The sequence below is a fragment of the Schistocerca americana genome, chromosome 10 (assembly GCF_021461395.2).
Source record: "Schistocerca americana isolate TAMUIC-IGC-003095 chromosome 10, iqSchAmer2.1, whole genome shotgun sequence".
Classification (NCBI taxonomy): domain Eukaryota; kingdom Metazoa; phylum Arthropoda; class Insecta; order Orthoptera; family Acrididae; genus Schistocerca; species Schistocerca americana.
The window spans coordinates 169,928,367-169,937,970 of record NC_060128.1 but is presented as its reverse complement, the minus strand read 5'-3'; the positions used below and the strand labels follow the sequence as shown (position 1 = coordinate 169,937,970).

Below are 9,604 nucleotides of genomic sequence, written 5' to 3'. Positions count from 1 at the left end.
AAGGATATTGGCTATATTCAAACATGACAACAGAAAAACACTCCAACACTGAAACAGACTGCCGCAGATGACGACTGAAGTTCTATGGACACATTATGAGACTGGATGACAAAAGATTAACAAAGAAAATTCTAATGTACTCACAGAAACTAAAAACGGCAACAGACTGGATCAAAGTTCTGCAAGTTTTGCAGGAGAGCTTCTGTAAAGTTTGGAAGGTAGGAGACGAGGTACTGGCAGAAGTAAAGCTTTGAGGACGGGGCGTGAGTCGTGCTTGGGTAGCTCAGTTGGTAGAGCATTTGCCTGCGAAAGGCAAAGGTCCCGAGTTCGAGTCTCGGTCCGGCACACAGTTTTAATCTGCCAGGAAGTTTCATATCAGCGCACACTCCGCTGCAGAGTGAAAATCGCTTTCTGGATCAAACAAGTTCAAACTGGTCTCAAAAATGGCAAAATCACATCCGCAGAGATTGCAGATAGAAAAATTTTCAGACAGAAGATCTGCTGCTGGGAAGTCGTACCAGAAGAAAATCCCAAAAGATGTATGGCAAAATGGACACAAGAACATTGAGCTAAACATAGCAAGATGATGAAACAATTCTGGAAAGACAAGAAAAATAGCAACCACAAATCGTAGTTCACTTTGTGTGATTCTCTATGGGTCTAAACAATTTAAATAAATAAATAAAAAAGAGAGGAAGTTTCCCCGAAGTTCTTAGATGGGGATGACTGCTACATCATGACACACAGAATTCCTGGCAAGCCCCCTTCTCTCTTTGTTTTTTTTTATTGTGTGCTTAACGCATTTTAGTTACAAATTAGCAAATTATTTGAAACTTACTGGCAGATTAAAACAGTGTGCCAGACCGAGACTCGAACTCAGGACGTTTGCCTTTCGCGGGCAAGTGCTCTACGTGAGGATGGGGCGTGAGTCATGCTTGAGTAGGTCAGTAGAGCACTTGCCCGTGAAAGGCAAAGGTCCCGAGTTCGAGTCTCGGTCCGGCACACTGTTTTAATCTGCCAGGAAGTTTCATATCAGCTCTACTCCACTGTAGAGTGAAAATTTCATTCTAGCAAATTATTTGTTATTATTCTGTGAAAATGAAACAGCGTTTGATAAAAGCGGTGTAACATTTTTTGGTAAAACTAGTGCAGAGGAGTGTGTATGAAATCTGGCAGACCCACCCCACATTTGCACATCATCCTGCTCGCTACATATACTCGTGTCAAAAAACGGAGTTGTGACACACACTAATATTTACATTTTTTATTTGTTTTAGGAGCTTTTGCAGTAGGGTCATCAACATTGACAAGTGTGCCTTCCCCAGAAAGTCATTTTGAAGTAGGGGAATGCTACAATTCTGTCACTACCTATTTTGATCTGCAATCATTCTTGCAAATATTGCCAATTGTAATCAGAGCCCCACTACATATACTGTCCTCAAGTGACAATAACTGCTTTATCTCCTCGTTTGGCTACAAAATTACAGAAAAGGTTTTCAGAAATTACTGCAACCAGTCGCCTTTTATGTAGATGTATTTTATTTAACCATGACCGGTTTCGAGCTGCCTAGCAACTCATCATCAGATGGTATATACATTTAGTGCTTTTTTGTACCCATTGTGTGGGTGGTTGAGTATCTGTGGCTAGACAGAAACGAGAACAAATAATCGCTACATGTGGTACAGTAACACGAAATATTTACAGCATAATTTATGGTTAACGTATAAGAGCAAATAATCACTACATGTGGTACATAAATTATGCTGTAAATATTTCGTGTTACTGTACCACATGTAGCGATTATTTGTTCTCGTTTCTGTCTAGCCACAGATACTCAACCACCCACACAATGGGTACAAAAAAGCACTAAATGTATATACCATCTGATGATGAGTTGCTAGGCAGCTCGAAACCGGTCATGGTTAAATAAAATACATCTACATAAAAGGCGACTGGTTGCAGTAATTTCTGAAAACCTTTTCACACCACAGTCGCAGTGTTCCACATCCACAATGGATAAAAGTCTTAAAATTACAGAAAAACCAAAAATTTATAAAATGCAGAGCTACAGAGACTGGTCTCACTCTATCAGCTCTACGTTTGAAAGTGAAAATTGTTGTGAGAGGAGGAAGAAAGAGAAATAGTGCTTTACATTTCCTTCTGTAAAATGAACAACTTTATTTTGTTCACATTTGATATTTTGCTATGTAATATTTGTATAAATGAAAATGGCTTGCTTTTAATCAGTTTTGTGTTAAGTCAGAATCTTGTGGTGAGTTCAACATCTTTCCCCCACAAACAGCCCCACAAAGGCACCTGAATTTCCCCAGACAGTAGCACTGTCAATCAGATAGATCATCTGCTGATAGATGAGAGGCACAAGAAGTGTGTGATGGATGTGAGATCGTACAGAGGAGCAGATGCGGACACAGACCACTTCCTAGTCATAGTCAAATTATGGTTACAACTGTGCTACAAAATGAAAAAGAACAACATGGCCAAGAGACAGTTTGATATTGAGAAGCTCAAGGATCCAGCGATATGCCAGCAGTATAACATTAAAGTGCATAACAAGTTTGAAGTATTGGCATCAGACCACACTGATGAAATAAGTGTTAACAAGCGAATAAGGACCTATGTAACAGAAGCAGCTGAATAAATTATAAGACAGAAAAAGCTAACAAATAAGAAGAAATGGTTCAATGAGTCATGTGACCAAGCTGTGGAGGCCAGGAAGAGAGCAAGAGTGGTACACATGTTGGACAGATAATGTGCAGAACAACAGGAAGCACTCAAGACCATAACAACAGAAACAAATAGGATTCTGAGAACAGAAGAAAGTAAGTTCGTGAATAATATGATTTATGAAATCTAAAAGGCAAATACAATATCAGACAACAGGAAAATGTTTCAGATGTTGAAATGTGTGAGGAACGGTTACAGAAACGAAGCTTTAGTTATTAATGATAAGGATGGAAATACGCAAACAGAAAAGAAAAAAAATTCTGAATAGGTGGAGAGAATATTTTGAAGAGTTATTAAATGCTGAAGATCCAGAGAGTGTCTTTCCACATGAGAAAAATACAGATGGTGAAGGAGAAGCTGCAAACATTCAAGTGATTCAACAAGATGCAGAAAGAGCAATGAGGAAACTAAAGAATAATAAGGCAGCAGGAGAAGGTAGGATAATGGCAGAGATGTTGAATGCAGGAGGAGAAACACTTCAGAAAGAGCTATACAATCTCAACTGTAACAACTACAGAGGCATTGCTCTCCTAAGTGTACCTTATGAAGTTCTATCTTTAATAATACTTGAAAACTTATGCCACTCACAAAAGATATTGTAGGAGAGTACCAGGCAGTCTTCCAAGAAGGACAATCGACTATCAATCAAATTTTCACCATGAGGTAAATCTGGGAGAAAAACTGGGTATTCAACTATCAGTTTCTGGTGACGTTTGTGGACTTCTCAAAGGCTTACGACAGTATCCACAGCTTAAGTATGTACAATATCCTGAGAGAGCTTGGTATGCCAATGAAGTTAATAAATATGGTCAAGGTGTGCACAGCGGAGACAAAAGTCAAAGTCAAATACCAAGGGGAGCTGTCCAAGGAATTCCGTATCAAAACGGGTGTGAGACAAGGTGATGTTATTTCAGCACTGTTATTTGATCTGGTCCTAGAGAAAGTAGTCCAAGAAATGAAAATAGAAAACAAAGGGGTGACATTAAATGGCAGGACAGATTTATTGAGTTATGCAGACTACAATCACAGTTTTAGCAGAATCAGGGGAAGAGATGGCAGAAACTGTAGAGGACCTAGTGCAAAATGCAAGTAAGATCAGGTTATCAATTAATGCAGAAATGACTGAGGTAATGGAGGTATCAACAGAAGCCCCTAATGATATCTCATTATAGGCAGGGATATGGAAATTTGCTAAAGTGGAAAACTTTAAATACTTTGGTACATGGTTCAACAGGTAAGATAATTTAAAACAAGAAATAAATCAACATATTGTGAATGAGTCTAAAACCTATTTCAGTCTAAAGCATCCAAGAATCTGTCAATTAAGACCAAACTTAAAGCATGCAATGCCATGATAGTGCCAGTATTGTTGTGTGGGACAGAAACACTAAGCACAACAAAGAAGTATGAAGAAAACTTAGTTGTCTTCAAAAGAAAAATTATGAGAAGGATCTTTGGGCCTGTCCAGGAAGGGAGCTCATGGAGATGTAGAAAAAAAAACAAGAACTGAATGAGTTGATGAGGCAACCAAACATTGTTCAAAAACTGAAAGCGCCGAGAATAAGCTCGGCAGGCCACATTGCTAAGAGAACACGCACACCTCTCGGGCAAAAGCCATGCGTATGGGAAGACCTGACGGTACCCGTCCAATCGCAAGACCTAGAAAGCGATGGGAGGATGAGGTACAGAAAGACCTTTGCCAGTTAGGAGTCTGTGACAACTGCATCCAATGTGCACAAGATTGCCAGCTATGGAGGAGCGTTGTCAGGTTGGTGCATGATCTAGAGCAGGCTGTTCCAACCGAGCTCCAGGGAGCCGGAGCGCTCCGGATCGCTCACTGCAGCAGCTCGGAGGCCGCGTGGAGGGGGAAAGCGAACTCACTGCCCCCTGGCCACATGCAGCCGCAAATGACGCAATAATCCATGTTCAATGACAGCTATGACTAGCCGCGGTAGCCCTGTACCTCTATTGGAGGATAGGAGGATACCTTTCTATTCATTGAGACGGATGGTCGTCCGCAGTGTGTTGTATGTCATAACGTATTTAATTCTGCGAAGAGGTACAATATACAATGACATCATAAACGTCTTCACACAGCGCACTACGATCAGGTAGAAGGCATTGTACGCAGAGAACTGGTAGCCAGGCTTAAGAACGACATACCAGGAGACGTAAGTTTAAAAACGGTTTCGTAATACGGAGGGTATCAAAACATGCAACAAAGTTCGTGTTCTGTAATGCGTTTATATTGTTCAAGTGAATGAGAGCGGAGGGAACACTAATGAATCTGCAATTCGAGCAAGCTACTGGGTTGCTCAAATCATTGCGACGAGTGGCAAGCCGTTTTCAGTGGGACCACTTGTAAAATCGTGCATGGTAGCAGTTGCAGAATGTTTGTTTCCAAGGGAGGTGAAGGCAATTGAAGGGGTTTGCCTGAAGAAGGAAACAATGTCTTGTCGAATCCTGGACATGGCAGCAGATTCAGAGACACAGCTCAGGAAAAAGGCGGAGAGATTTGTTGCATTTTCACTAGCGCTTGACGAAAGCACCGACATATCAGACTGTGCTCAGCTTGCAGTCTTTGTGCGTGGTGTCGACATGGAGCTGCAAGTAACTGAAGAACTCTTGGATGTGGTACCACTCCATTACACCACAACAGAACGTGACATTTTTGAAGCTGTTTGTGAATCAGTGGACAACATGAATTTGCCGTGGGATAAGCTCCATTCTGTGGCGACAGACGATGCACCACAAATGATCGGGCGTCACTAAGGTTTTGCTTCTCGTTTGAAAAATAAACTCAGGGACGAATTAGGTAAAGACATTTTGACTCTTCATTGTTTTATTCACCAAGAGGCACTGTGTGCTCCAACAGTAGAGCTAGGTGGCGTAATGAAAGATGTCGTGAAGTGTGTGAATTTTGTGCGGCATGACGGTATGAATCATCGCCAATTCAAAGGATTCCTGAAAGATATGGAAGCGGAGTATGGGTATATACCTTACCACAGTACAGTTCGTTGGCTGAGTCAGGGAAAAGTTCTCGAGGTTTTCTTTGCCATTCGTGAGGAAATATCCCTTTTTCTCGAAATGAAAGGGGAAGAAGTGCATTGCCTGAAAGATATAAAATGGATATCAGACCTGGCGTTCCTAGCTGACATAACTATACATCTGAATAATTTAAATCTGTCATTGCAGGGCAAAGGGCAGCTAATCGTTGACATGCATGACCAGATCAAAGCGTTCATGGAAAAGTTACGTTTATTTGAGAGGCAGATGAGTAATGGACATTTCATGTTCTTCAGTCGTCTTGCTTCTTTAAAACTACCTGAAGGTACTACTTTCGGCGATTACCAAGTAAAGTTAAAGCAGCTCATCACATCGTTTGAAACACCATTCCGATACCTCACTAGTTTGTAAATGGAACTTAAGGTGTTCAGCACTCCTTTTTCAGTTTCCCCCCGATCCTTGTCATCGTCAATTCAATTGGAGATTATTAATTTGCAAAATTCAGTTTTGTTGAAAGAGAGGTACTACAACATGTTGGATTTGTCACGATGGAATCGTTCATTACAGCAAAAAACATTTCCAAAGCTTCATAACAATGCCACTCAGATCATGTACATGTTTGGATCTGCGTATTGTTGTGAGCACCTTTTCTCAGCAATGAAAAGAGTAAAAAGTAAGGAACGATCGTTTCTTCAGGATGCAACAATGAAGGCCATCCTCCACATTAACGCTGCGAACACTTTGACGCCTGATATTTCCGATCTTGTAATGAAAATAAAATGTCAAGCTAAAGAGGCCCAATAAATTTAGTATGCAATTTCTTGTAAAACAGTTGTTTCTTATTTATTTCCTGAACATCGCATTTCCTGGTGTAGCATGTCGCCGCGTCTTAGCAGCTAAGAGTATGAGGTTGTCGATCTTTTAAGACGTGGCTGGCACATCAAAACGCTTGCCTTGCCGCCTGCCTCAGCCAGCCGTGCCACGTGCCGGCCCACTTGAATGGTCACAGCGAGCGACACGGCTCCCTGGAGCAGGGAGCGCTCCGCGGCTCACAACGGAGCCGACGAGCTGGAACAGCCTGATCTAGAGGGTCCTCATTGCTGATTTGATGATGATGAATATTTGTAAAATTAAAAATTATTTTCAAATTAAATGTTTGTTTACATTATGCATTATCACAACTCCATATCCTCTTAAATGATTCAGTACAAATTTCTTTTCAGTGAAACTGTAAGAGTAATATGTTCCATTTTGAAGTGTTACAGGTTAAACAATCCGAGCACTTATTTACTGTAGTAACTGACAACTACCTTTGCCACAACCTTGAAACAATTTTTGATATAGTGGAACACTAAGAGTAACAAGTTCCACTTTGAAATGTTACAGGTTAAAATGTTTTTGATAACAGTAAGATTAATGAGGGAGGAGGAAGAAAAACATTAAATTGCATTTTTTATGTGATGACAGAGCAATGTTTCTTATTTTCACCAAAATGGGGAACAGAATTCGAAAATCGACCTACTAGCACCAACTCTGATACCCCCTGCAGTGCCTGGGTATACTTATAAGCATTTCAAAATAATATGTTAGCTTGGCATCAGGTTCTTTAGCTTCTAACCTGGATTTTTGTATCAAGATTGACTTTTGATAATATTTGATCTCAGTTTTGTCTTTCCTGTAAGAATGAATGGCAAGAAAGTATACATTTACATCTACATCTACACTCTGCAAACGACTGTGAGGTGCCTGGTAGAGGGTATGTCGCACTGTACCATTTATTAGGTTTTCTTCCCATCCCACTCACATATTGTATGCAAGAAGAATGACTGTTTGACTGCCTCTGTGTGTGCAGTAATTATTCTACTCTTATCCTCATGACCCTATGTGAGTGATACACAGGGAATTGTAGTATATTCCTAGAGTTGCCATTTAAAGCCAGTTCTTGAAACTTTGTTAACAGACTTTGTCGGGATGGTGTACGTCCATCGTCTGTCTTCAGGACAGTTACAGTTCAGTTCCTTCAGTATCTCTGTGACACTCTCCTATAGAGTAAACAAATTTGTGACCTTTCGTGCTGACCTTCTCTGTATCTGTTCAATACCCCCTGTTAGTCCTATTCGTATGGGTCCCACACACTTTAGCAATATTGCAGGAGGGATCACACGAGTGATTTGTGAGCAGTCTCCTCTGTAGACTGCCTGCACTTCCCCAGTATTCTACTAATAAACCAAAGTCTACCACCTGCTTTACCCACGACTGAGCCTATGCGATTGTCCCATTTAATACCCTACAAAGTGGTTCATTTATGTACTTGTACGAGTAGGCTGATTCCAAAAGTGGCTCACCGTTATTGTATAAGGGGCATTCAAAAAGAAATGAGCCAGAGTCTGGAATTCACAAACTGGTGACAGGAGGATAATATCATGACGTGTGTAACGAGGTGTGGTTCGGACCAGAGTGTGGAAGTTCGAAGCCCACCATTAGAGGACACGCGTGCATGTCACGTGACACGCATCGATCGTCCAGTGCTGCCAGTCGCATTGCAAACAGTGACACGGAGGCGTCAAAAGACGAGCAATGAGTTGTTGTTTGTTTTCTGACAGTGGAAGGAGAAGGAGGAACAGACATTCATCGGCGAATGTCGCAAGTGTACAGTGAACACTGCACGTCTCTTGCAAGGGTCAAGGCGTGGCACAAGTGCTTCAGGGAAGGACGGGTGTCATTAGCTGATTACACACGGTCTGGTGCACCACATGGCATTACCAATGACACCGTCCAGCTGGCGGATGCACTCATTACCCAGGACCACCGACTGACAGTGAAAGCCATAGCCGCTGTGGACGGATTGAGCTTCGGAAGTGTTCACACCAACGTGAAGGAACGACTGCACATGCACAAAGTGTGTGCCCAATAGGTGCCCCACAGTCATCAAGCAACCAGGAAGCATGTCGAATGGCCCACCTTCTTGCTCATCTGCAGTGCTATGCTTGGGAAGGGAATGCGTTCCTGGGACGAGTGGTGGCTGGAATGAGTCATGGTGTCATCACTTCGAACCAGAACCAAAACAACAATGTCTCCAGTGGAAGAATCCAGGGTCACCACCACCACAAAAAAAAAAAGGCCAAGGCCATGCACATGAGTGCAGGAAAGATTATGCTGATGATATTCTTTGATCAAGATGATCCCCTTCTGGTTCACATCCTGCAGCACGGGACAACAGTGAATGCCCAGTGTTACTTGCAAACCTTGACCACCCTTCACCAAGCGATCAAATCAAAAGACCAGGCAATCTCATCCATATGGTCATTCTGCTCCATGAGAATGCAAAGCCTCATATGGCCAACACAGTCACAGCACTCCTGCAGAAATTCAAATGGGAGGTTCTCTGCTACCCTTCATACAGTCCGGACCTCTCTCCCTGTGATTATGCCATTTTTGGCCCCTCTAAAAAGGCTCTGAGGGGCAAATGATTCACCTCTGACGACATTGTACAGCTGTATGTGCGGAACTGGTTAGCATTGCAGAATTACCAATCAGAATGCAAAAGGGGCCATCACCTGCTTTCTGTTCTAGTAAAAGAGATGGCACTGCACTGCCAGAGGAAGTCAGGCTTATAAATGTCAGGAATTATATTCCAAAGGAGCAAAAGACCTGGAGGTGGCACAGGTTTTGCAGCACACAACATACTGAAGAAAATAGACAAAATAAATTTGTTCTTCCCGTTATGTGCCACTCTGTATTTCACCTTGCTTTCCAAAATTTTGTGTAATATAACCAATGTTCATAAAGTAGCAAAATGTATTTTCTTTAACGGGGGAAAAAATACTGGATTTTACATGTCCATGTATGGGC

General features: G+C 41.8%; 1 non-coding gene across 1 annotated transcript; it reads left to right on the top strand.

Moving 5' to 3' along the window:
• The first annotated feature begins 271 nt into the window (after positions 1–271).
• On the top strand, positions 272–346 carry Trnar-gcg. Its single transcript has one exon. It is a non-coding gene; the product is annotated as a tRNA-Arg (tRNA).
• Positions 347–9,604: the final 9,258 nt, after the last annotated feature.